At 48.1% G+C, this 27,326-nt stretch overlaps 1 pseudogene; it reads right to left on the bottom strand.

Moving 5' to 3' along the window:
* Positions 1-9,070: 9,070 nt before the first annotated feature.
* On the bottom strand, positions 9,071-27,326 carry LOC138830532 (large ribosomal subunit protein eL31-like; annotated as a pseudogene).

Raw genomic sequence — 27,326 nt, 5'->3', positions numbered from 1 at the left:
CTCTTTAAAAAAAAAAAGTTTTAAGTTCAAGTACTTGGTGGCTCATGCCTGTAATACTAGCTACTGAGGAGACTCAGATCTGAAGGTTGAGATTCAAAGCCAGCCCTAGGCAGAAAGGTCCAGGAAATTCTTATCTCCAATTAATCACTAAAAAGCTGCAAGTGGAGCTATGTCTCAAGTGGTAGAGCACTAGTGTTGAGCAAAAATGAACTCAAGGACAGTGCCCAGGCCCTGAGTTCAAGCCCCAGGCTGGCACCAAAGAAAAAAAGCTTTTGCATTTCTCCCTCCCTCCCTCTCTTTCTGTCTCTTTCTTTTTCCCTGCCTCTCCTATTGATGTCTTTCTGTGTCTCTTGTTTTCTGTTTCTCTCTGTCCATCAATTTTGCCCAGGTGAGCACCTAGACCATGATCCTCCTATTTTTTACTACTTTTTTTTTTTTTTTTCAGTCGTGAGGCTTGAACTCTGGGCCTGGGCATTGTCCCTCAGCTCTTCAGCTCAAGGCTAGCACTCTACCACTTGAGCCACAGCGCCATTTCTGGTTTTCTGAGTGGTTTATTGGAGATAAGAGTCTCGGGGACTTTTCTGCCCAGGCTGACTTTGAGCCATGATCCTCAGATCTCAGCCTCCTGAGTAGCTAGGATCACAGGCGTGAGCCACTGGCGCATGGCTATTTTTTACTTCTTGATAAATTGGGATTATATCACATCTAGCTTCTTTTATTGAGGTAGAGTCTCATACCTGAAACTTAAGTCCTCCTGATCTCAGTCTCTGAAGTAGCTGGGGTGACAGCAGGTGCCACTGAGCCCAGCAATTAATTGAGATAAGGCTCATGAACTTTTTGCCAGGGCTAGCTTCAAACTTCAATTCTCTCAATCTTAGCCTCCCAATTAGCTGGGATTATAGGCCTGTGCTACCTTGCATAGCTCTACTTTTTACTTATATTTTGAAATTGGGGATTACTATATTGCACAGGCTGGCCTTGAACTCCTGGCTTGAGTAGTCTCCTGCCTCAGAATCCTAAATACTTGGGACTACAGGCATGTGCCACCACATCTTTCAAGTTCATTCTTTTGAAATGTACAATCTTTTTCTTTTTTTTAATTTTGCCACTCCTGGGCATGAACTCTGGGCCTGGGCACTGTTTCTGAGCTTTTGTGCTCAAGACTAGTGCTCTACCACTTGAGCCACACCTCCATTTCCAGTTTTGTTTTGTTTATAGTTTAGTTGAGATAGAAGTCTCATGGACTGTTCTGCCGGGCTGGCTTCGAACCACAATCCTCAGATATCAGCCTCCTGAGTAGCTAGGATTATAGGTGTGAGCCACTGCCCAGTGACAATTCATTAGTTTTTAAGTTTTTTTGTTTGTTTGTTTTATTTGTCGGTCATAGGGCCTGAACTCTGGGCCTGGGCGCTGTCCCTCAGCTCTTCAGCTGAAGGCTATTACTCTACCACTTGAGCATCAGCCCCACTTCTGGCTTTTTCTGCTTTTGTGGTGCTGAGGAATCAAACCCAGGGCCTCATGCATGCAAGGCAAGCACTCTACCACTGAGCCACCTTCCCAGATCCTAAGTGTTTAATATAAACACTTTAAACTTGTGTCTAACACCATAGCAACCTAGCCTTCTTTGTCACACATCACCTTATCTCCTTGTCTTTTGCTTCCCCTGCCCCAATTCTTTTTTTTTTTTTTTGGGGGGGGGGGTCCGGTCGTGGGGCCTGAACTCTGGGCCTGGGCGCTGTCCCTCAGCTCTTCAGCTCAAGGCTAGCGCTCTACCACTTGTGAGCCACATTGCCACTTCCGGCTTTTTTTTTTCCTGCTTATGTGGTGCTGAGGAATCGAACTCAGGGCCTCATGCATGCAAGGCAAGCGTTCTACCACTGAGCCACATTCCCAGCCCCGACCTGCCCTAATTCTTAATACCCTGAGTTCTAGATGTTCCTCTGAGTTTCAACATTTTCCACCTCTTCTCATTCTCTTTGGCTGGGCATCCTTTTAGATCAACTATAGTGAAAGTAATGAGTGTAGCCAGGGCTATGAGGAATGCACAGAAAAGCCCCCTAGCATTGTCTCCACTGGCTGCAGGGGTGAGGAACACCCTAGGTGAACACCCATGAGGATCCAGGCTTCATGAAGGCAGGAGGCTGTAGACACAACCAGCTTGGGGAGCAGGGAGTGGGCAGGGCAGCACTTGACAGATAACATTGTTAGACTGTGACTCACTCCCACCAGTACAGTCTGGAAGGAGTCCTCAAGCTCAGCCTTCAGAGGAGTCTGCTCACTGGGACTGAGAGTGACCCTCTCAAGACTACTGGACATGTGAAGTTAGGGCCTCCTAATTCCTATTTCAAACTTTTTTTTAGCCTCACATTGAGAAGCCTACATGTTTGAAGATTATGCGTTATAAGCCTTCAGATAGGAAGAAACTTGTTTTTGCGCTTCCCATGGGAGAAGATGCCATCTGAGCTGCCTGAAAATTTGGTGCTTAGGGCTATATTGACCCACGGTAGGGACCCAAACCCAGGCTTTGGAGTTATTAAGAACCAAGCAGGGACTTTAAGAAACCCCGTGGTCATGTGCTTCCTCCCTGAGGCCTGTTGCTGGATCTTCTGGTGCTCACATTGACCTTTGTTCTCATTCCCCTCCCCTTAATACCCCTCAGGTTTTTCCATCAACTGCATCAACTCTGACTTTGGATTTTCTGGGTTTTGTTTTCTTTTGCTGGTACCAGGGTTTGAACTCAAGGATTCAAACTTGCTAAGCTGGAATGCTTATTATTTGAGCCATGCTTCCAAATCTGGTATTTTGCTGATTATTTTAGAGGTGGAGTCTAGCAGATGTTTCTACCCAGTTTAGCTACAAACCTCAAGCCTCTATATCTCACTCAACCTTCTGAGTAGCTATGATTTATTTATTTATTTTTGTCAGTCATGGGGTTTGAATTCTGGGCCTGGGCACTATCCCTCAGCTCTTCAGCTCAAGGCCAGCGCTCTACCACTTGTGCTACAATGCACTTCCGGTTTTCTAGTGGTTTATTGGAGATAGGAGTCTCATGGTCTTTCCTGCCCAGGCTGGCTTTGAACCGCGATCCTCAGATCTCAGCCTCCTGAGTAGCTAGGATTACAGGCGGGAGCCATAGGCGCCCTGCATAATAATAAGTATCATCTATCAGTGACTGGTTCAAAGATTATATTTTGAATGTTCCTAGAGGTCTAGCTCTCAAACAAGATTTTCCCACTTCCAGGGCACAAGATAGAGCTGCTGAATTACTGCTGTCTCCAATTCCAGCTGGCCACTCAACTGATTCTTGGGTCAAGACCTGACAGGAATGTCTCAAAGATGGTCCACAACTCTCTGTTTGAAGGGCAGACTAGTTTGATCTCTGAGAACTTCCATCTGTTGGAAGAACTTAACCAAAATATTAAGAAACTATTTTACCAGATCCCCAGGTAGTAGCCCCTGACCACTCACAACTGCCCTGGCAAAGTGCTGCCACCCTCTCTCCCAATCTCTAAACAAGGGTCCAAGGATCACTGGCCTCTGGCTCACTGTCAATTTGTAAGTCCAGGTCTTCAGATTGTTCCATTACGCTGCCTTATCACTCCCATGAAGTTGATATCCAAGGTCATTATTGCTTTCCAGGTATGCCAGGTACTTTGGAGAAAGTGGAAAGGTTCATGCTGAGGTCTCAGGCTTCCCAAACTCCCCAAGCTGTTTTCAGGCTGGGCTCAGCACCTCTGTCCCACCTCCCCTTCCTCCTTCCTACATCCTCCAGTCCCTGACTTGAAGGCTAAGAAAGGCAGGCCATGGGAGAAGGCTTTGTTTCCCCAAATGGGGAAATGGCTGAAATCCTGGTGCTCCCTCAGAGGACAGAAGCAGCCCCGGATTTCCTGTGGCTCCCAACGCAGGCCAGATAATTGGAGACAGATTTTTTTTGAGCTTAGATTGGGAGGTGAAATTTGAAATACAATCATCAGACCTCCTGAATGTGTGTGTGTGTGTGTGTGTGTAAGCATGTGTGCTGATTGTTGGGGTTTTCTAGGACATAAATGTGTGTCTGAATGTGTGTGAATGTGTACACGTTGGTGATTGAAACAGCGTGCATGTGCAGGTGTGTTAGCACAGCATGCCTGTGTACCTTGTTCCTTCTTTGTTACTGTCTTGGACTCAGCATGATGTGTATGTGTAAGGAAATATGTAAGCATGTGTCTGAGCCTCTGGAAGTGAGGGGGGTCTACTGGTTTCTTTTGTTGCCTTTTGTGAGATTCAGTCCAGCTTAGATAGACCTCATCAGCCTTTTAGGATCTAGTTACTCAAGACTTGGTGATTAAATGTAAAACAATAATTAAGATTAAAAACAAGGCAAAACAAAACAGGAAGGTCTTTAGGGTGCAATAGGAGACATTCCTAGTACAGTCAGAGCCCATAAAGGAGACCTATGTGCAGGGCAGAGGGACTCTTTTAAAGGTATAGCTAAAGTCTTTGTTTCCCCCTCCCTCTGAAGAAGGGAAACAATTCCAGAATGGTTCAGCTTTCTCTAAGCTCCCCAGGCTGGGCAGGGGAGGCACCTCTTGTGGCCTTCCTGCCTCAGTCTTCACCCTGGAAGGAGAATCTAGCCCTTTCCTCTAACTCCACTACACGGATTTCTTCTTTGTAAATTTTATGTACTTTTTAGCTGCATGTTCAATCCCAGGCTGGCTTCCTTCTCATGAAGGATTTTGAGTTTTGTTATTCTTTCTCTTTTTCAGTGTGTGGGCTCATACTCATGACCTTGCAGATGTTAAACGTGACTGTCTTTAAGCTGCATCCTGAACCCCACTTTGTGTTTGTATGTATATATACACATGTGCATGTGTGTGTGGGGCTTGAGCTCAGGGTCTAGGCACTGTCCTTTGGCTTTTTAGTTCAAGACTAGGATTCTATCATTTGAGCCACACTTCCTTTCCAACATGTTACTAGGTTCATTGGAGAAAAAGTCTCATGGAGTTTCCTGCTTGGGTTGGCTGTGAATTGTAATTCTTAGATCTCAGCCTCCTGAGTAGCTAGGCATAAGCGCCTAGATGATTTTTTTTTGTTTATGCTTTGTTTTGTTTAATAGTCTTTTTACGTTGGCCTAAAACTCAAGATCTTCCTGCCTTTCCCTCCAGATTAGTGCCCAGATACATACATTTTCACATCGGTGTGTGTGTGTGTGTGTGTGTGTGTGTGTGTGTGTGTGTGTGTGTGTGTGTGTGTGTGTAAACTACCTATGACCTCAGTATTACCTTTGTACGCAGGAAACTAAGTCATATGATAGAGCAGGGTCATTTATTCCCCATGATTCCTTCTACTGAGAATTCATTTGTGCATTCCACAAATGTGTTGAATATGGTCTATCTCACCTGCCTGAGGTACAACTGCCACTGGATTCTGGAACATAGTAATGAATTCCTAGAGTCATTGGACTGCCCCTAGAGGGGACAGTGATGATTCTACAAAGCATTGGCTGGATAGACATGGTGTCCTTAGATGTCCAGGGAGCAAGGAAGGAAACAAATTAGAGATACACATACTTGGTCTCTGTGGACTGGTCTCTGAGGTCCCAAGTGACTGATTGGATAGGGAGAGGAGGGATGGGGTATGGGTGTAGATGAGAGTCTCCCCCGTCCGTGGCAGCCTGATTCAATTCCCCAGAGCAGCTGCCCAGCTTTCCTTAGCCTAAATCGCTTCCAGTTTGTTTAGTCAAAATCCTTGGCCTTAACATCAAAGCTCCTTTGGAGTTTCTGGGGGTTGTTGTTCTTACATGGTGTTTATTTCAGAGATGGCTCTGCTGTTCCTGGCTGGGGGTGTGGGACGGGAGGGGCTGCTAGGGCACTTGAATTTTAAGGACACTAGGTTGGGAGCAGGGAAAGATGATTTCCATGGCAATTGCCTCTAGGTGACTGTCTTCTGCCTGCCTCCACCTGGAGCATTAGGTGGGCAGAAATGAGGCTGCCTCTTCTACTCTGGGACCTGTAGAGAACCCTCCATTCCCCTCAAACTCAGGCCAGACCTTTCAGCCTGGACTCCTGGATGTCAAAGCCATACTGCCCCTCTCTGCCATCCAGCCCTCCTTTTACAGTCCAAGCAAACAGCTCTTCACTCTCCTCCTGGACATTCTAGCAGCTCTATCTTGACTGGTGGGCTGGTCCCTGGCTCCTTCCACACCTGAATGCCCCTTCTACTTTGGGCTCTCCCTCCCCTTCTTTTCACCTGATTAGCTGAACCGGTACCAGGCTTCTTCCATTTGGCCCATTTGGCTCTGACTTCTGTACCTTTCTTTCCTGTGAGTTTCTACAGGTTCTAGCAGATTCTCTCTTTCCTATAACCATTCCCAGTGCCTCGGGGTGAGCACTCAGAGAGGAGGGGAGCTTCCTGCCTGCTTCACTGGCCACCTGCTCTCTCTGTGTCCCAGACAAAGGGAACTTTTAGTGCACAAGAAGCCATCTGTTAGTTTCTCCCACTGGAAAATGTTTTAGAGGTGTTGCAAAGAATGGGGACCCAGTTGGGAGAGATGAATTAGACTAAGAGTGGACTCAACTATACTCCATTTCATGGGTCAATAGGAAAAGGTCTGAATCTCTCTCTCTCTCTCTCCCCCCTCCCTCTCCCTCTTCTCTCCCTCCCTCTCTCTCTCTCTCTCTCTCTCTTTCCCCCCCTCTAATTTTCTAGTTGTTTATTGAAGATAAGAGTCTCACAGCCCGATGCGGGTGGCTCACACCTGTAATCATAGATACTCAGGAGGCTGAGATCTGAGGATCATGATTCAAAGCCAACCCGGGCAGGAAAAGTCCGTGAGAATCTTATCTCCAATAAACCATTAGAAAAATGGAAATGACACTGTGGCTCTAAGCATTTGAGCCCTAGCCTTGAGCAAAAGAGTGCAGGGACAGCATCCAGGCTCCAAACTCAAGCACTATAGCTGACAAAAAAACAAAGAAACAAACAAACAAAAAAACCTCCAGAAGGCCGGGCGCTGGTGGCTCACGCTTGTAATCCTAGCTACTCAGGAGGCTGAGATCTGAGGATCACGGGTCAAAGCCAGCCCGGGCAGGAAAGACTGTGAGACTCTTATCTCCAATAAACCACCAGAAAACCAGAAGTGGTGCTGTAGCTCAAGTGGTAGAGCACTCGCCTTGAGCTGAAGAGCTGAAGGACAGTGCCTAGGCCCAGAGTTCAAGCCTCATGACCGACAAAAAAAAAAAAACAAAACAAACCTCCAGAAGTGGAAGTGGAGCTCAAGTGGTAGAGTGCCATGAGTTTAATCTCAGTACCAGCACAGAATGAAAGAAAAAAAAGTAAAAGTAAAAATTTTAAAAAGAAGATAAATATCCTTTCATGTTTCCTTGATGAATCTACCTTCATGAGGACTATAGCGCTCTGTGGGCAGCAAGGTGGTACTGTCTAAGCTCTGGCCTCCCCACTTTCTCTTTACATTAGCAGTTCTCTTCTTGCTCTTTGTAGCACTAGGAGAATGTCTTACCCGCCTACTTTCAACCTTCACTGCTTAGGAGACAGCTAACCTCCATCTACTCTCATCCCAACAAATATATCCTGGCAGGTTGGTCAGCTTCAGGAGAATGGATGGGGGAAGCAGCTCTGCAGGCCTTTGGGACTAGCTGAGGTCACGTGCATAGGGAATTCTGGGGAATTCAGGAGAGAGCCAGACCTAGAGTAAATCTAATGAGGCCTAAGGTACGAAAGTAGAGAGTCCAAAATTCAGTTACAAAAATAAATAATATTGAAATGTAGTATTTAAAAATAAAAATTATGGGCTGGGAAGGTGGCTCAGTGGTAGAGTGCTTGCCTTGCATGCATGAGGGCCTGGGTTTGATTCCTCAGCACCACATAAGCAGAAAAAGCCAGAAGTGGTGCTGTGGCTCAAGTTGTAGGGTGCTAGCCCTGAGCTGAAGTGCTGAGGGACAGTGCCCAGGCCCAGAGTTCAGGCCCCACGACCGACCAAAAAAATTAAATAAATAAATAAAAATTAGGCTAGGAGCTGGTGGTTAATGCCTGTAATCCCAGCTTCTCAGGAGGATGAGATTGAGGATCACAGTTCAAAGCCAGCCCAGGCAGGAAAGTCTGTGAGATCCTTATCTTCAATTAACCACCAGAAAGCCAGAAGTGGAACGGTGGCTCAAAGTGGTAGAGTGCAAGCCTTGAGAGAAACAGCTCAGGGACAGCACCCAGGCCCTGAGTGAGTTCAAACCCCACGACTATCCAAGGGGGGAAAAAAAGTAATCAAAGCTAGGCTCTGGTGGCTCATGCCTCTAGTCCTAGCTACTCAGGAGGCTGACATCTGAAAGTCTTTTCCAAAGGCACCACTCCAGTCATGTTTATTACAAGAGTCACAAGGATAGTCACTCGTCAGCATAGTCTAGGTCATGGTATTGGCTGGGTTGGGGGCATGAATTAAGGGTGGAGTGGGACAGAGGCAGGAATCCTGTCCAGACTTGGGAGACACTAAGCTAGCATCCCAGAGCAGACATGTGGAAATCAGGGTCTCAGAGATTCAACAGACCAGAGGAAAGAAGACAGGAGGATGCCAGATGTAGTGGTACATGCCTCTAATTCCAACTACTCTGGAAGTAGATATCAGGAAGAGGATCATGATTGAAGGCTGACTCAGTAAAAAAGTACGCAAACCTCATCTGAGTGTGGTGGCATGCACCTGTCATCCTAGCTACATGGAAGATATAAATAGGATGTTGGTCAGGCTGGCCTAGAGAAAAATATGAAACCTGACTTGATTTTTTTTTGAGGGGTCAGGTTGTGGGGCCTGAACTCTGGGCCTGGGCGCTGTCCCTCAGCTCTTCAGCTCAAGGCTAGCACTCTACCACTTGAGCCACAGTGCCACTTCCGGCTTTTTTTCTTTTTTGCTTATGTGGTGCTGAGGAATTGAACCCAGGGCCTCAGGCATGCAAAGCAAGTGCTCTACCACTGAGCCACCTTCCCAGCCCTGATTTTTTTTAAAAATCAAATCCAAGTTTTATTAAGATTTTAGATTACATATTTCAATTGATTTTTGTTGCAATTTTATAGCTTTATTTGACACTCACTGGTTCTCATCCACATTGACTATCTGTAGATTTTTTAATGTGGTAACAGAGACATAGGTTACCAAAATATAGAGCTTGTTTGGTGAGTCTTCATTCTCATTTACATTTCTGAATAACCACACGTGAATCCGATAGGGGACATTCCTTACTACTTTGGCTCAGACAGCTTTGTTGAGCCTGGTATCAATGCACACATCTGGAGTCCCCATCTCCTTCATGATAAACTTCCACTTTTCTCTGAGTGCATGAGGAACATGCTTTTTAAAGTCCACTCCAGTCCGACACTGGTGGCTTACGCCTGTAATCTTAGCTACTCAGGAGGCTGAGATCTGAGGATTGTGGTTCAAAGCCAGCTCGGGCAGCAAAGTCTGTGAGACTCATCTCCAATTAACCACCAGAAAAGTGGAAGTAATGCTATAGCTCAAGTGGTAGGGCACTCGCTTTGAGTTGAAGAGCTCAGCGACAGTGCCTAGGCTCAGCATTCAAGCCCCGTGACCTACCAAAAGGCCCACTCCATGGATGTACTTGTGAATGTTGATAGTATATTCTCGGGTCATAACCTTGTTAATGGCAGAATGGCCTTTATTCTTCTCACCACCCTTCTTTTTTTTTTTTTTTTGGTCGGTCCTGGGACTTGAACTCTGGGCTTGGGCTTTGTCCCTGCGCTCTTCAGCTCAAGGCGAGCCCTCTACCACTTGAGCCACAGTGCCACTTCCAGTTTTCTAGTGGTTTTTTGGAGATAAGAGTCTCACAGACTTTCCTGCCCGGGCTGGCTTTGAACCTCAATCCTCAGATCTCAGCCTTCTGAGTAGCTAGGATTACAGGCGTGAGCCACCGGTGTCTGGCTCACCACCCTTCTTTTCAGGAGCCATTCTGCTGTCTGGTCCAAGTTGGAAAGAAGAAACCCTACTTGATAAATAACCAAAGTAAAAATAGCTGGGGACATGTGTCAAAGAGTAGAGCACCTGCCTAGCAAATTTAAAGCTCTGAGTTCAAGCTTCTGTACCTACTCCCCCATACTTCAGACAAAGGGGGGGATGTTGAACATAGAGGGGACTGGGGAGGGCGGTTATAATTCATTGATAAAGTGCTTGCCTGACGTATTAGAGACTCTGAGTCCCATCCTCAAATTAATTAAACAAATGAATGAAAAAATAAATACAAGAAGACAGGAGGAAGTGCATGATGATTTTAGTGATGGATGGAGGATTTCGGGAGAGCTGGCTAAGGAGGAGCAGGGAGTTAGGGACGAGGGAGTGGGATGTGGGGAAGGGAATAGAGGCTGGCAGACAGAGCACAGGGTTCTGGAAGGAGTGGGAGGGGCATGTTTCTGCCCCCTGAATAAACAGAGGCCTAGAGAAGGGGATTCAAAGGCTCTGAGTGGAGCTCTCAGAAGCCCAGAACGAGTTAGTCCCCCAAGAAAGGTTCTGGAGGCCTCCTTTCAGCCAACTCAGGTTACAGAGGAGTGTTTCCTATTTCAGGCCCCTTAGCCTAGCTGGACCACTCAGCCTCTCCTCCCTCCCTCCTGCCCCGCCTCCCCAGGGAGGGACACACTTGATATATGAAGTGTTTCCACCTAGCCGCTTGGGAACCCCACAAAGGCTTCAGTGTATGATGGCCCCTCCCCCTCCCCCTGCCTTCCCCAGCCCTTTCCCTTCTTCCTTCTGTCTGGGAGTCTGGGAATGCCTCCTTTTCCGGGACATCACAGAGAAGGAGGACATGTGGTGGGTGGGGACATTCCAGTCCTCTCCAGCCCCCATCTGGGATGGGGGAACCTAAGAGAGGATTGGGCTTGGGGGCTGGGGAGCTGGGAGGGTTGCCTTCTATCTACTTCTGCTGCTCTGCCTGGCCCTGCTGTGTGCACATGCCTTTTCTTTATAAGGGAACCTTAAGGAGAAGGAAAATTGAATTTTCAAACACTCCCTAAATGCTGACAATAGTTAGGATGTTGTACAAAACTCAACTCTGTTTTCAATAGCAAGTTATTCAAGACCATAGACTTGGGACCAAACCCCAGCTCTGTGAATGGAGCAAGTTTCTGGAGACCCCCGCACCCAAACTTCAATGCTTCCCTTCCTAAAAAAAATGATAGAAAGTTCTTTACAAGAGGAATTAAATGAGATACTATACCTGAGATACCTGGCAGATATTACATGGTAGGTGTTGAGCTTTTGCTGCTAGAGTCTTTGTAAGGCCAGAGCAGTCCCTGAGCTCTATGTGGCCTAGGCAGGAGCTCTGGGGCCTGGGGCCAATATAACTAGGCCAGGTCGGGCGTGTGTGTCTGTGCGCACGTGCACACATGTGCAGTGCAGAAAGGGGAGCCCTGACTCCTAAGAGCCCTCTATGGAGGCGCAGATGGCCCGTGCCTGACTCCAAAGCAGCCTAAAGTCAGGGGCCCTGAGGATACAAACACCCCGCCCCCCCACTCCTACCCACAGGCAGGGAGGACCACTCCACCACACTGGGTGGTCTCTGGCCCAGAAGTTTCTTCTTCTGACTCAGAGAGAAGCTGTAGCTGGCCCTGGGCCACGGCAGCCACATTGCCATGCATACCACACGTCCATCACTGTAGTTTTTAGCCCCTGTCGACCCAGTGAAGGGGTGGCGAGCACACTCGGGCATTTGGAATAAGGTTGTATATGGAATGTACAAGTGCAGACACTGGGCACTCATGCAGGGGATGTGCGTAGGTTGGATGTGGCCGCCGGCATCTTCTCCTATGTGTGTGCATACCTGTCTGTGGGTACACACTCATCCTGGGGTTCCTGGGTGCATGTGTGTGCCATGTGCCTGGATGTCGGCTCGTGTCCACGTGTGTGACTGCTTGTCAAACAAACTCCCTGGAGCTGGGACTCCGCAGGAAGGGTCAGATGGCAGTCTGAGACACTTTTCATGTGTCAGGAAAACCAGGCTCCCCTTTCAGGAAGCCTTCCCAAGGAAAATAAACCAGCCCGGCTCCTGGGGCAGAGCTGAGGAGGAGGGGCTGTGGGGAAGGAAGAGACAAGAACCAGCCAGAGTAGGGAGGGCGAGGGCACAAAGCAATGATACCCTTTCACCCCCATCCCTGCTGGCCTCTCTGGGGGTTGCCTCCCTTTGCTGTACTCTAAGAATCTTTTTCCTCTTAACCTCTTTTCTCTTCTTTTTCCTTCCTTCCTTTCTTTCCCTTTCTTTCTCTCTTTTTTTTTCCTGTCTTTCTTTCTTCTTTCATTGGTCATTGGGCTTGAACTCAGGGCCTCAGTGCTGTCCCTGAGCTCTTTTGTTTAAGGCTAGCACTCTGCCACTTTGAGCCACAGCTCCCACTTCTGGCTTTTGAGTGGTTAATTAGAGATTGCAGTCTCAAGGGGACTTTTCTTCTGGACCTGACTTCAAACCAGGATCCTCAGATTTTATCCTCCTGAGTAGCTTGGATTATAGGCATGAGCCACGGGTGCCCTGCTTGCTTCCTTGCTTCTCTTTTTATTTTCTTTCCTTTCCCTTCCTTCATTTCTCTTTTTCTTTCCCTCTCTCCCTTCCTCCCCTCTCTCCCTCTTTTTATCCCTTCCCTTTGCTTCTCTTCTCTTTGTCTCTCAATGTTTCTTTACAGTGTTGGTGATAAAACTCAGGGCCTTTCCTATGCTAAGCACACACTGCCAGGCCTTTTATTGTGTTGTGTGTGTATGTATTCATGCACAAGTAGTATGTGCGTGTCCTATATTAGGGCTTGAATTCAGGGCCTCATGCTCTTGCTTAGCTTTTTCTGCTCAAGGCTGGACATATACCACTTAAGTCATACTTCCACCTTCAGCTTTTACAAGTCTCTCAGATTTATCTGCCCAGACTGGCTTTGAACCAGGACGCTTGAGTAGCTGGGATTACAGAGGCTTGAAGTATTAATACGCAGCTCCTTTGGGTTGTTTTGAACTACCACACATACTGCTTTGCATTTTGTTGTTGCAGTTTTTGTCCTTTAGTGCCAGGCTGGCGGCAAGGCCCAGTCTCCAACTGTGGAACTGGTCTTTCATCCTAAAACTGGTTAATTGACTGCGTCATCTATCCTGTGTTTATTAGCACCTGGGTTGTGCCAGGCACTATGTTTGGCTCTCAAGCTCCAATGAGGGGGAAGAAGCAGGAGAGGAGTGGGTCCTGCTTCGCAGAACTTTAAGATGCATAGGAGAGTCAGAAATTAAAGCCACACGCAGAAATGTAAAATTAAAACAACATAAGGGTTGCAGACAGAGGGGTAATTATGTGGATGTGAAAACCTCTAATGGAATTAATATGGTCAAGGAAAGAGAAAGATTCCTAATGAAGCTATTAGCTATGTTTGAGGAAAAGTGAGAGTTAACAGGACCTAGGAAAGGAGGGAGTGGGTGCTCCTTGAGGCAGATGGTTGTAGGCTGAGGGAATTGCAGGTGAAAAGGCCCTGAGGCCTGAAGGAGGAAGTTCCAAGGGTGTAATTGCAAGAGGCTGGCCTGTGTGGTCAGAGAAGGAGGGAGCTGGATGAGGCAGGAACAAAGGCTGAGACCAAGCCAAGTAGGCTCTCATGGGCTGAGTACTGGGTAGGATCAAACCCAGGGCTGCAGGCATCATAGGCAAGCCATCTACCACTAAGCTACACCGGGCTGATCATTTTTTTCATAAGAAATTGAGTCTCAGCCGGGCGCTGGTGGCTCACGCCTGTAATCCTAGCTACTCAGGAGGCTGAGATCTGAGGATCGAGGTTCAAAGCCAGCTGGGGCAGGAGAGACCGTGAGACTCCTATCTCCAATAAACCACCAGAAAACCGGAAGTGGCGCTGTAGCTCAAGTGGTAGAGCACTCGCCTTGAGCTGAAGAGCTGAGGGACAGCGCCCAGACCCAGAGTTCAAGCCCCACGACTGACAAAGAAAAAAAAAGAAATTGAGTCTCAAGCCAGGTCCTAATGACTACCACCTGTCATCCCAGCTACTTAGGAGGCTGAGACTTAAGGATCGTGGTTCAAAGCCAGAGTAGGAAAGTCTGTCCCTGCTCTCTTCAGCTCAAGGCGAGCGCTCTACCACTTGAGCCACAGCGCCACTTCTGGTTTTCGAGTGGTTTATTGGAGATAAGAGTTTCACAGACTTTCCTGCCCGGGCTGGCTTTGAACCGTGATCCTCAGATCTCAGCCTCCTGAGTAGCTAGGATTACAGGCATGAGCCACTGGTGCCTGGCTTTCTGTGAGACGTTTATTTCCAATTAACCATAAAAAATCTGGAAGTGTGCGGCTGGGAAGGTGGCTCAGTGGTAGAGCACTTGCCTTGCATGCATGAGGCCCTGGGTTCGATTCCTCAGCACTACATAAGAAAAAAGCTGGAAGTGGCGCTGTGGCTCAAGTGGTAGAGCACTAGCCTTGAGCTGAAGAGCTGAGGGACAGCGCCCAGGCCCAGAGTTCAGGCCCCATGACCGGACCCAAAAAAAAAAAAAAAAAAAGCTGGAAGTAGAGATGTGGCTCAAGTGGTAGAGCATAGCCATGAGTAATAAAAGCTCAGGAATAGCACCCAGGCCCTGAGTTCAAGCCCTAGGACTGGCACCAAAAAAAAAAAAAAAGAGGAGTCTCTTTCTGTTTTCCAGATTGACCCTGAACTTTTGGATTCATATAATCCTCTTGGCCTCAGTCTCCCAAGTAGCTGGGGCTACAGTCATGTAACACCATGCTCTGTGGGACATTTTATCCTGATAACAAACCTTTGATAGGTGTGAAATATTTTATCATTTTTTAAAAGTTAAGAAAGTATCAATTCATTAAAACTAAGTGTTCTGTAGGGTGGTGGCTCCTGTCTATGATGCTAGTTACATGGAAGGCTAAAATTAGGAGGATCATTGTTTGAGGCCCCAACCTAGGCAGACAAGTTTCAGAGACCCTATCTCAACCATAAAGCTGAGGGTGGATTTGCACATTTGCCATTCCAGCTACTCAGGAACTGTAAATAGGTGGATCATAGTCCAGGCATTAAAGCAAAACCCTATTTGAAACATGGCAAAAACAAAAGGGGCTGGAGCGTGCCTGTTTGGCAAGCACAAGTTCCTGAGTTCCAACCTCAATATTGCTGGGGGCAGGGGGAGAAGGAAAAAACTAATGCCCTTCTATTTTTCGCACAACATCCTCCACACCTATTTGAAGAACAAATGTACAATTCTGGGATCCACTGGAAAACTGTCCACAGATGATGCTTGGTCCATTTATGAATTCCTAGGGCTCTCACAGGTTAAGGGTCATTGTGCTGGGGAAGAGAGGAAAGGAGACATGGAGAATCACCCCATTGTGTTGCCTGAGCCAGGGTCAGACAGAAAAACCAGGCTGAGACCAGTTCCACACCCTCCCTCCTTGGCTCCAGCAAGGTCAGACCCTGGCCCTCTGCCACACCAGCCATGTGCTTGGCCCCCAACAGCTGGGGTGGCTCTTGTTTGCTGAGGGCAGGGGCTAAGACAGGGAGGGATGGGACAGCTGAGTTGGGAGGAGACAGACAGAGTGCTGCAGGGTAGCAGCAACACCTGGGAATCTGTAGGAAATCCAGGCTCTCAAGTCCAGCCCAGAACTGGGGAATCCAAATCTCTGGTTGATGACAGATAGTATTCTCATTTTGTTCATGTGTTTCTAGAAAGGGTCTTGAAGTTTTACCTGGACTGGCCGCAGATCTCAATCCTCCTTGTCTGTGCCTCCTGGAATTCTAATGTAAATCATTATGCCCAGCTTGTTTGTTGAGATTGTGCGGGGGGGGGGGGGGGGGGGGGGAGCTCACTATTTGCCTGCTCTGTTCTCACACTGTGTTCATCCAAATCTTTGACTCCCCAAAAGCTGGGATTACAGGCATGCACCACCACATCTGCCCACCATTATAGGTTTTAACAAATCACCCAGGTGATTTTCCAGCACTACTAGTTTGAGAACTAGCACAAGGGCAAAGGTCGGTGGGAAGTGACTGGCTCCATGAACAGATGCATTGAATCCCCATTCAGCCATCCAGCCACCCTCTGATGCCACCTACTCCGTGTCATCCAAGTGCTTTTCATGAAGACTTTCTGATAGAGAAGTACTGAGAAGGGGATGACCTGGCTCCCCTGGGCTCAACCCCTCTCTGCTTCTGAGCTGCAGTCTGGCCTTCCAGGAGGGACGTCAGGCCAGGATTCCTGGCAGACCCAGCTGTCCCTTCCAGTCCACACAACACCCCCAGCTTCTCCTGAACAAGCACACCCACCCAGCAGCTGCAGGAACCACCCAGCCTGGCCCAGCCTGCGTCCATATCCCCAAGCTCAGGGGAAGCTGAGTTCAACCTGTTCTTCCATGACGGCTGCTCCCAGGCCTTCTCAAGGGACGCAGACCCACCGCAGCCTGAACCATGACACCTCCTGAGCCCCGCTGTCTCTCCTCACACATCTCCCCTTCTGAAAGATGCTAGGGAAACTGTCTAAAGTCATGTCTGTGCCCCAGCTTGTATACCAAACCCCAGCCACCAGCAACTTGGGTCAGCCCCCCCTCACCGAGCACCACCCCACACTGTGGGTGGGATCTCTCCACACAGGCCAAGCAGCTGGCTGGACCACCTGCCTCAGGAGAGACCAAATGGAAGGTCAGCCACAGGGGAGGCTCGGAGGGAGAGGAAGCAGGGGTGAGAGGGCGGGGGCCAGGAAGTCCAGCACATTTGAGCTGGAAGGGATCTGAGGACTCAGCCAGTACAATTAGGGTTATATTTTACAAGTTCAGGGAGATTGTACCTTGTCCAGTGTCACAAAGCAAATTGGTATCAGAGCCTAGCACAAACCTGAGCACCCCCTGAACCTGATCCAATGCTCTTCCGGTGGCCCTCTCCAGGAATACAAATAGTCAGGGAATACCTGTATACAGAGAAATGACACATGGTCTTGCTTTAGGGAACTTCCTTGAGTTAACACCTTATTTCTCCTGTCAATCATCTTGAAACTCTTAATTGCTTATAACGGGCATGTGGCACATAGTTCATATATTTGCTCCATGTTAATAACTCTTGTGGATTTAGGAGGTGTGTGTGTGTCTGTCTGTCTGTCCTACCTTCACTGGCAGACATGGGGATCCCCAAAGACAGAGGCTATGTCTCTACTAGCATGCTAGATGTTCCTAGAAAACAAATGACCTCTCCCATCAGAATCGGAGCTACATCAGCCACCAGTGTCTCAAGCCTGTAATGCTAGCTACTCAGGGGGCTGAGATTTGAGAATTCCAGTTCGAAGCCATCCCAGACAGAAACTTTTGTGAGACTCTTATCTCTAGCTAACTAGCAAAAAGTCAGAAGTGGAAGTGTGGCTCAAGTAGTAGGGTGCCAGCCCTGACTGAAAAAAGCACCTAGGCCTTGAGTTTAAGCACCAATACAAGAAGAAGAAGAAAAAGAATAGCTCCTCCAGGGAAGCTGTTTTCCATGTTGGACTTGACCTCAATGCAGGAACTCCAGAATTTTTGCCTCCCCCTCCACCCCTAATTCTCTTCAACAGGCAGCCTTGGTGCCAGTCCCTTGCCCATGTGCACTGAGATCTAAGAGTAGAGAAAGAGTGCTTGGTTAAGAGACAACCTGGGCCGGGCGCTGGTGGCTCACGCCTGTAATCCTAGCAACTCAGGAGGCTGAGATCTGAGGATCGCGGTTCAAAGCCAGCCCGGGCAGGAGAGACCGTGAGACTCCGATCTCCAATAAACCACCAGAAAACCGGAAGTGGCGCTGTAGCTCAAGTGGTAGAGCACTCGCCTTGAGCTGAAGAGCTGAGGGACAGCGCCCAGGCCCAGAGTTCAAGCCCCACGGCCGACAAAAAAAAAAAAAAAAAAAAAGAGACAACCTGGGCCAGGTGCCTGTAATTCTAATGTGAAACATTATACTCAGCTCACACCTGTAATCCCTGTTCAAAGCCAGCCCTGGCAGGAAAGTTCATGTGAGTCTTATCAGAAGTAGAGCTGTGGCTCAAAGTGGTAGAGTGCTAACCTTGAGTGAAAAAGCTCAGGGATATCATCTAACAGAGAGAGAGGGGGGAGGGGGAGGGGGAGGGGAGGGAGGAGGAGGAGGATGGGGAGAGGGAGAGCCAACTATCTGGGCCTAAAATGAATGGCTGGTTATATCCAGAGGTGACCACTTGGAATATGACTGGGTAATTCTCAGACTGCTATTCCCATTCCTCATGTATCCCCAATATTTAAAGATTTGGTCACGATAATTGCCAAACATGGTACTCTGTGGTTTCCAGTCCCCCTGGGAAATTCTCTGAAATGGTCCTACGCCCCCAACCCTCCACCCCCCCTACCCCTTTCCCTGTCGGTTCTGGAGTTTGAATTCAAGGCCTCATGTTTACCCTGTTGGCTCTAAACAACTTGAAGCACACCCCCATTCCAACTTTGGGCTGGTTATTTTGAAGATGAATTTTCAAGGATTTTGAGCCTTGATCTTCCAGATCATGGCCTCTTTTTTCTTTTTCTTTTTCTTTTTTTGCCAGTCCTTGAAATCAGGGCCTGGGCACGGTCCCTGAGCTTCTTTTGTTCAAGGCTAGCACTCAACCACTTGAGCCACAGCTCCACTTCCAGCTTTTTCTGTTGATGTGGTACTGAATAATTGAACCCAGGGCTTTGTGCATGTTAGGCAAGCATTCTACCACTAAGCCACATTCCCAGCCCCCAGATGGTAGTCTCTTGTGTAGCTAAGATTATAGGCATGATACATTGCACGTAGACTTCTGAATTTTGAGTGACTTTTAGCCCATATATCGAATGGATGTTTTGAAGTCTGTGGAGTCCTATGGAAACAGAGAGGAGGGAGAAGAGGGCCTTTCTTCCTTCCATGTCCAAAGTCTCTGGCATGACTGAGGCAGACGACCTTTTGTAAAACTGCCCCTTTTCTGTCTTGTGCTCCTCTACCCAGCTACCCCCTTCTCCTTATTCCTTCCAGGAAATTGTTGCTCACTGAAGGCCACTGAAGCTTGTCCCTTTTTAAAGGCCCTAGTCAGATGCCATCTTCTCTGTTCCTGAAATAGGATGCAAGGATATTTTTCCTGGCCCTCAAACTTCTCCAATTATCAGCGAGTTCATTCTGGAACTTTCTTTTTCTTTTTGTTGGTCATAGATATTGAACTCTGGGCCTTGGTGCTGTCCCTCAGCTCTTCAGCTCAAGGCTAGCGCCCTACCATTTGAGCCATAGGACCACTTCCGGCTTTTTCTGTTTATGTGGTACTGAGTTAAGGGCCTCATGCATGCAAGGCAAGCACTCTATCACTGAGCCATCTCCACAGTCTTCTGGAACTAACTTTCTTTCTTTCTTTCTTTCTTTCTTTCTTTCTTTCTTTCTTTCTTTCTTTCTTTCTTTCTTTCTTTCTTTCTTTCTTTCTTTCTATTTGTTGGTTATGGGGCTTGAACTCTGGGCCTGGGTGCTGTCCTTCAGCTCTTCAGCTCAAGCCTAGCACTCTACCCCTTGAGCCACGATGCCACTTCCGGTTTTCTGAGTGGTTTATTGGAGATAAGAGTTTCACAGCTTTTTCTGCCCGGGCTGGCTTTGAACTGTGATCCTCAGATCTCAGCCTCCTGAGTAGCTAGCCACTGGTGCACAGCCTCGGGAACTTTCTGATACTTCTCTCCTGAGCATCTGGCAACCCTGGACCCAAGCTGGAAATATGCACAGCTCTGTCTTACAGGATTGGCCTCACCACCTCTGGCACTGCACTGGGCCGTTCAGCACACAGGGCAATCCCAGATTTCATCCTACAAACATGTATGCCTGCATGGCCTAATTTGCACGTGGCCCACATTTACACACTGGGTGTGCCTGAGCCCACCTCACCAAGCACAAGCTCCTGAAGTCAGGGCCTTGTTCACTTTGGTGGCCTGATGTAGCCACTCAAGCAGCTTACTGATTGGGTTGGCAAATGGATACATAGATGGGCAGTGGACATAGTCTATACAACAGTGTTATGAGATGCACAGGACAAACACTGCCCCAATGATGGAGAAATTAGAAAGTTTAGAGCAGGTGAGAAATGAATGGCTGTACGATTCCAGCAGAACTAGAAATATGTTAGGCCTTTTGGTTTGAGCTCCACCACTCATTGTACTACACCATAGCAGAGCCAGCTTGGAAACAAACTCAAGCCTTCAAGATTCCAAAACTACAATCAGGAGCACTGTGTGCTGGAGTATGTTGGACACTACTCAAACCTGTTTGGAGATGCTTCTTATATTGGAGTCTCCATAAATGGTACTTCTTAGAGTTGTTGTAGGATGGGATCCTCAGGGCTCCATGCAGATGTCCTGTTTCCATACTCAGTCCTCAAGTTTTATATGAATACCTTGAAACTCTTGGGGCAACAAGAATTCTTGGCCTCCTCCTTCTGTTCTCCTATTAGCCAGCGTGCTAGCCAGCAGGAGCTCCTGGAGGATCCCAGAAATATACAGAAATATCCAGCACTCCTCTCAGGACCCCCGGGGACACTTTCTGTCAAAACTCCCCATGTACCCAAGAGCCCCTTGACATGTGCCCACACTCCCACCTCCCTACAAATGTGGTACATGCCCCCACACAAGTGTGCACCATGTGCCTGAGAGGCGGGGCCCCATCTCTCCAAGCTCCTGTTTGAGACTCAAGCAAGCAGGGGCTAAGGGCTGGGGGACAGCCTCCCTCCCATAGCAGAGCTCCCTCCCCCTCAGCTCCTATGCAGGGCCTGGCCCCTCCCGGGGAACAAGGCTGGGATTAATAAGCGCCCAGCTCCCTCCCCTAATGGGCTCCAGCTGCACAAACATTCCCAGAATTCAGAGCGGCTCTGTCTGGGGCAGCCCAGGCCTCAGCCCCAGCATTCCTGGCTCCCCTTCCCCCCAAAGCTCAGGACAGCTGCTCCGGAACTCAGCAACTGGCTGGGGATCGAATCCCAATTCAGCTTTTCCAGAGGTGGGGGGGCATTGGAATGGCTGGGGGGGTGGGGTAGTGAGGACAGAAAGGAAGAGGGAAAAAACTCTAAGGGAAAAGCTCAGGTCCTGCCTACCTGCCCTTCCCCCTCTGCCTCTCAGCCTCCAGTGCTGCCTGTACTCTTAGCAGAAGGTACCAGAGGCCCCTGTGTCTTGCCTAATTTGTCTCCCCAGGCAGTGCCCTTGGCTGGCACAGCCCAGGAGGAGGTAACCAGGCAGGCTAGAAGGAAAGATAAACATCTGCCCAGGCTTTTTAAGAGATCCAGCTGTGCTTCCTTAGAACCTCTGGCCTGGCAGGAACTTGTTCAAACATGCTCTTATCAAGAAGGGGGAAGGGTGACACCTGGAGCCCAGGAGAAAGAAGGTGGGCTCCTTCTTCACCCAGGGAAGGACATTTAGATGTCCAGTGGCAAGTAATCCAAGTGGACAAAAGTATGCCTATGTTGATGATAGCTCTGAAACTGTCTTCTTTTTCTTAGCTCTGATTCCAAGGCCAGAAGGGGACACCCAGCTGTCCTTTGCCTGTTGTCCCCAGTTATGCCAGCTGTGGGCTGAGGACTGATATACAGCAGCTCCAGGGCCCCACATTTGTGCTAGAGTCCACATGAATAGGGAGATGGAGAGCATGGGGCCCTAAAATTCAGTGGGTAGCTGTGCTTGGTGTGCGATGGTCTGGGGACCCAGGCCAGAGCAGCTAGGTGGATCTGTTGACATCTGCCCAGTGTTTAATGAGAGTTGAGTCCTCCTCACACATTGGGAGCACCTGACTGTACACCCACTTGGAAAGTCTGCCCACTACGACTCCTCCGAAGGTAGAGGCGGGCCCACTACGACTCCTCCGAAGGTAGAGGCGGCCCTCTAAACAAAGCTAGAAAGCAGAGGAGACCAAAGGTAAGAAGACAAGGAAGGTCAATGAGGGGGCACTGAGGCCCTTGAAGGTGCCCCCCCCTTTTTTTTGCTGGTCATGGGCCTTGAACTCTGGGTCTGGTTACTGTCCCCCAGCTCTTCAGCTCAAGGCTAGCACTCTACCACTTAAGTCACAGAGCCACTTCCAGCACTTTCTGCGTATATGGTGCTGAGGAATCAAACCCAGGGCTTCATGCATGCAAGGCAAACACTCTACCACTGAGCCACCTTCCCAACCAGCCCCTTTTTTTAATTTTTGGTGGGTCATGGGACTTGAACTCTGGGCCTAGGTGCTGTCTCTTAGCTCTTTAGCTCAAGGCTAGCACTCTACACTTTAGCCACAGTGCCACTTCTGATTTTCTGGTGATTTATTGGAGATAGGAGTGTCACAGACTTTGCTGCCCAGGATGACTTTGAACCATGATCTTCAGATCTCAGCCTCCTGAGTAGCTAGGATTACAGGTATGAACCACTGGCGCCCAGCCTATGGTGCTCTTTTAGAGGATAGAAATGTGGGTCCGGAGCTCAGTGTGGTGGTTTACGATTGTAATCCCAGCTACTCAGGAAGTAGAGGCAGGAGGATTGAGAGTTCAAGGCCAACCCAGGCAAAGGTAGATAGATCCTGTCTCAAAAGCAAGTAGTAGATGCCAGAATCCTAGCTAGTCAAGAAGTGGAGACCTCCATTCTAGATCAGCCTAGGCAAAGCATTCCCAAGACAATAAAAAGCTGGGTGCAGTGTAGTACACTAAATCACCCTAGATATGCATGCAGGAAGCATAAAGAGAAGATTCACAGTTGAGGCCTGCCTGGGAATATACATGAGACTCTATCTCAAAAAACAACCAAGCCAGGCACCCATGGCTCACGCCTGTCATCCCAGCTACTCAGAAAGCTGAGATCTGAGGATCGAGGTTCAAAGCCAGCCTGAGCAGGAAAGTCTGCGTGACTTTTATCCCCAATTAACCACCAGAAAACTAGAAGTGACACTGTGGCTCAAAATGGTAGAGTACCCGCCTTGAGCTGAAGAGCTCAGGGACCAGTGCCCAGGCCCCAAGTTCAAGCCCCACAACTACAAAATCAAAACAAAACAAAACAACTGGGTGCTGGTAGCTCACACTCCTAGCTACTCAGGATGCTAAGCCAGCCTTGGTAAGAAAATCCATGAGACTTTTTTATTTTTTTAATTGTCACCTATTCAATCTTGTCATTTTTTAAAAAAATTAATTCATTGTTATTTTAAAGGGGATGTACAGAGGGATTACAGTTACATCATGAATTAAGTAATTTCCTTTCATACAGTGTCTTTAGTTCCCTCATTCCATGAAACTTATATTAATTACCAAAAAAAGCCTGGCTCAAAGTGGTAGAGCACTAGCCTTGAGCAAAAAAGCTCAGGGTCAGTGCTAAGGCCCTGAGTTCAAGCCCCAGGATTGACAAGAAAAAAAAAAAAAAAAGGCTGGAGAGCCAAATGCTGATGGCTCACGCCTGTAATCCTAGGCACTATGGAGGCTGCAGTTTGAGGACCACCATTCAAAGCCATCTTTACAGAAAAGTCCATGATACTCATCTCCAATTAAGCACAAAAAGCTGGAGCTGTGATTCAACTGGTAGAGCCTTAGCCTTGAGCACAAAAGCTCAGGGACAGCACCCAGGCCCTGAGCTTAAGCCATAGGACTGGCACCCAAAAGAGGTCTGGAGGCCTGGATCAGTTGGTAGAACATCTGCCTAGCCAGTGCAGGGCCTGGAGTTCAGAACCCCACTACTGAATAAACATATACACACACAATCCTACAAAACCAAAAATGCCTGGAAGTATGGCTCAAGTGATAGAGCTTGCGTCTATGCAAGACTTTGGGTTCAATCCCTAGTACAGTAAAAACAATATCAATTAATAAAATTTAGAAATTTAGAAAAAAGAAGGTAGGCCAGGAGTCAGCTGGGCCTTGGGACATGCCAATTCTGTTATCTTGACTCTGAGAGGTTCAACAAGACTCCACTGTGCAAAGAGTTGGGTTGGAAACATGGGAAGACACTGTCTCTGCAGGGTTCTGGCAGAGCTGCTGGTAACTGCTTCCTATAATCCTAGCTACTTGATCTGAGGATCAAGGTTTAAAGCCTAAACAGAAAAGTTCATGAGACTCTTTATCTCCAGTTAACCAGCAAAAAGCCAGAAGTGGAACTGTGGCTCAAGTGGTAGAGCACTATCCTAGAACAAAAAATTTAAAGGAGATTGTGAGGCTCTGAGTTTAAGGCCTAGTACCAGAATACACACACTCTCTCTCAAAATAGAGCTCTGGAGAGGCCACTAAGAGCAGTCAACAGGGTGTCTGCAGAGGATTCTCACACTTCTCCACCCTGGGACCTCAGAGGAAAGGGTGTGGTCCCTGCCTTGAGGAGGTTCAGGCTGTGGTAGGCTTCAAACTCTGCCACAGACAGAAAAAGGCTAGTTCTTCCCTTTAGCTGAGCTGGGGCAGCCTGGAATCAGGGGAGAGAGAGGTCACCGAGTCAAAGTGCACAGGGTTGTCACCCTCTCCTTTACATCCACAGAACACACACTGGCTTCCTCCTCAGGCCCCGCTAAGGAATGCAGACAGACCTCTCCAGGTCTTATCTGCATCAATCACAGCACTCTTGCCACATCATCTGCTTCCTTGCTGTTTCCAACCATTTCTCTGTGAGTGCACAGGAGGACTCAGTGGTACTCATATTGCTATTTACTGAGGGAAAGGGTAAGGTAAGACTTCTCTTTTGGCTGGGCTCAGTTGCTCATGCCTGTAATCCTAGCTACTTAGAAGGCTGAGATCTGAGGATCATGGTTCAAAGCCAACCTGGGTAGGGAAGTCCAGGAGACTCTTTATCTCCAATTAATTACAGAAAAAGCTGAAAGTGGTGCTGTGGCTCAAATGGTAGAGTGCTAGCCTAGAGCACAAAGAAGCTTAGAGACAGCACCCAGGCTCTGCATTCAAGCCCCAGGACTGTCAACACACACACACACACACACACACACACACTCACACTCACTCACACACGTATATGAGGAGAGGCCGAGGGCTTGATGGACCAGCACTCAAGTGCTGGACTCTGTCCAAGTGAGCCTCATCTGGCATTTAGTGAACACATACTTAGTATTTATTCTGTATTTGAAATGGAAACACAAAGAAAAAAAGTTTTCTCCATTGTATGAAGTCCACTAAAACTGAAGGGGCATTAGAAACAATCCTAGACTGACCCAGGCAAACAGCAGTCACCGTGCAATTGTTTATGGGGGCTCCAGAGAACAAAAGAACAGGACCCCGGGAACCTCCTAGCCAGATGGAAACTTTGGATTACAAAATAGTGGGTGTAAAACCTCTCTTTCCCTTTCTCTCCCTCCTCCCTCCCTCTTCTCTCTTTCCCTCTTTCCTTCCATTCTCCTCCCTCTTCCAATTATTTATTGAGTAACAATCCACCCCCAAAACTGAGTGGCATCTTAAAACAATAGCAAGTTTTCTTGGTATCAACGTTCGAAGCCCCAGGATTGGCGGGGGGGGGGGGGGGGGGGGGGGGGGAGGAAGAAAGGCTGAAAAACAAAAATAGTTTGTTAGACTCCAAATAATCCATCTCCAAAATAACTTACCAAAAACTTGGCTGGAGGGGTAGTTCAAATGGTAGAGCAAAAAAGCCAAACAAGTGGCAAGACCATGAGTTCAAACATTGATAACATGTCCCTAATTCTTGACCTAGAGTGCCCCCCGCCCCCAGGAACTTAATTTGCTGATCAATACTGCTTATACTAATGTGAACCTGAATGGTGAGGCAGAAGTCCAGTGAGTCACTGGCCAGGAGAGAGAGAGCATGGATTTAAAATCTGCTGCTGCAGCCAGGTGCTGGTGGCTCACACCTGTAATCCTAGCTACTCAGGAGGCTGAGATCTGAGGATCGCGGTTCAAAGCCAGCCCGGGCAGGAAGGACTGTGAGACTCCTATCTCCAATAAACCACCAGAAAACCGGAAGTGGCGCTGTAGCTCAAGTGGTAGAGCGCTCCCCTTGAGCTGAAGAGCTGAGGGACAGCGCCCAGGCCCAGAGTTCAAGCCCCACGACTGACAAAAAAAAATAAAAGATAAAAAAATAAAAATAAAATCTGATGCTGCTGTTGCTGCTGGTGATATGTGTGTGATCTGCTGCACGCATGCTGGTCCTAGGGTTTGAACTCAGGGCCTGGGTGCTGTTGTCCCTGAGCTTTTTTGCTCAAGTTTAGCACTCTGTCACTTGAATCACAGCTCCACTTCCAGCTTTTTGGTAAATAATTGGAGATTAAGAACCTTGCGGTCATTCCTGCTCAAGCTAGCTTCGAACCTCAATTCACAAATCTCAGCCTCCTTAGTAGTTAGGATTACAAGTGTGAGCTACTGGCAACGATAGATTTTTTTTTCTTCTCCATATAGGTGCTTGAACTCAGGGCTGTGCATTGAGCTTGCTTGCTTAGCTAGCTTTCTACCACTTCCAGCCAGGTTTTTACTAGATACTAAGATGGAATATCTCAGCCTTTTCTGCCCAAAGTAGCTTTGACTTTGCTCCTCCAGGTCTTAGCCTTGTGAGTAGCTAGGATGGCAGGCACCTAGCTTGGTGTTTGGCTTTGACCTGTCCTGTGGGGTATGTATGTACTGTTTTCTGATTCAGACCACCACAATTCAGTATGGAAATAGGGTCTGGTGTGCAGAGTGGGCAGGTTGGCATAGATATGTTCTGCAGGGCCAAGGAAGGTAGAGTGAGATTTGGATTTTGCTGGGGATCAGCCCAAAGTCCTCACTCAGATCAGCCCTGCCATGCTTTTCTGAATACTTGTCTTGTATCTCAGGTACCTTCCCTTTTTTTTTGGGGGGGGGGTCCGGTTGTGGGGCCTGAAATCTGGGCCTGGGCACTGTCCCTCAGCTCTTCAGCTCAAGGCTAGCACTTTACCACTTGAACCACAGTGCCACTTCCGGCTTTTTTCTTTTTGCTTATGTGGTGCTGAGGAATCGAACCCAGGGCCTCATATATGCAAGGCAAACGCCCTACCACTGAGCCATCTTCCCAGCCCTGGTACCTTCCTTTCATTTCTTTTTTTTTTTTTTTTTGCCAGTCCCAGGGCTTGAACTCAGGGTCTGGGCAATGTCCTTGAGCCTCTTTGTGCTCAAGGTTAGCAGTCCACCACTTGAGCCACAGCACCACTTCTGGCTTTTTCTGACTAGTTTGTTGGAGATAGGAATCTCAGGGGCTTTTCTGCCCAGGCTGGCTTCAAACTGTGATCCTCAGATCTCCGTCTCCTGAGTAGCTAAGATTACAGGTGTGAGCCTTCCTTTCATCATTCTCTGCAACATGTCACCCATTCTTTTGAGGCTGAGCCTACTGTGCTTCTGCATGCTACCTTACCTCCTCCTTTTTCCTGACAACCCCCTGGCTGCCTTTTGTGTTATACTTATTCATTGCCAT

The sequence above is a fragment of the Dipodomys merriami genome, unplaced genomic scaffold, assembly GCF_024711535.1.
Source record: "Dipodomys merriami isolate MVZ:Mamm:240054 unplaced genomic scaffold, mDipMer1.0.p SCAF_19, whole genome shotgun sequence".
NCBI classification, from domain to species: Eukaryota; Metazoa; Chordata; class Mammalia; order Rodentia; family Heteromyidae; genus Dipodomys; species Dipodomys merriami.
The sequence above is the reverse complement of the archived record's forward strand: the minus strand, read 5'-3'. Positions and strand labels throughout refer to the sequence as shown.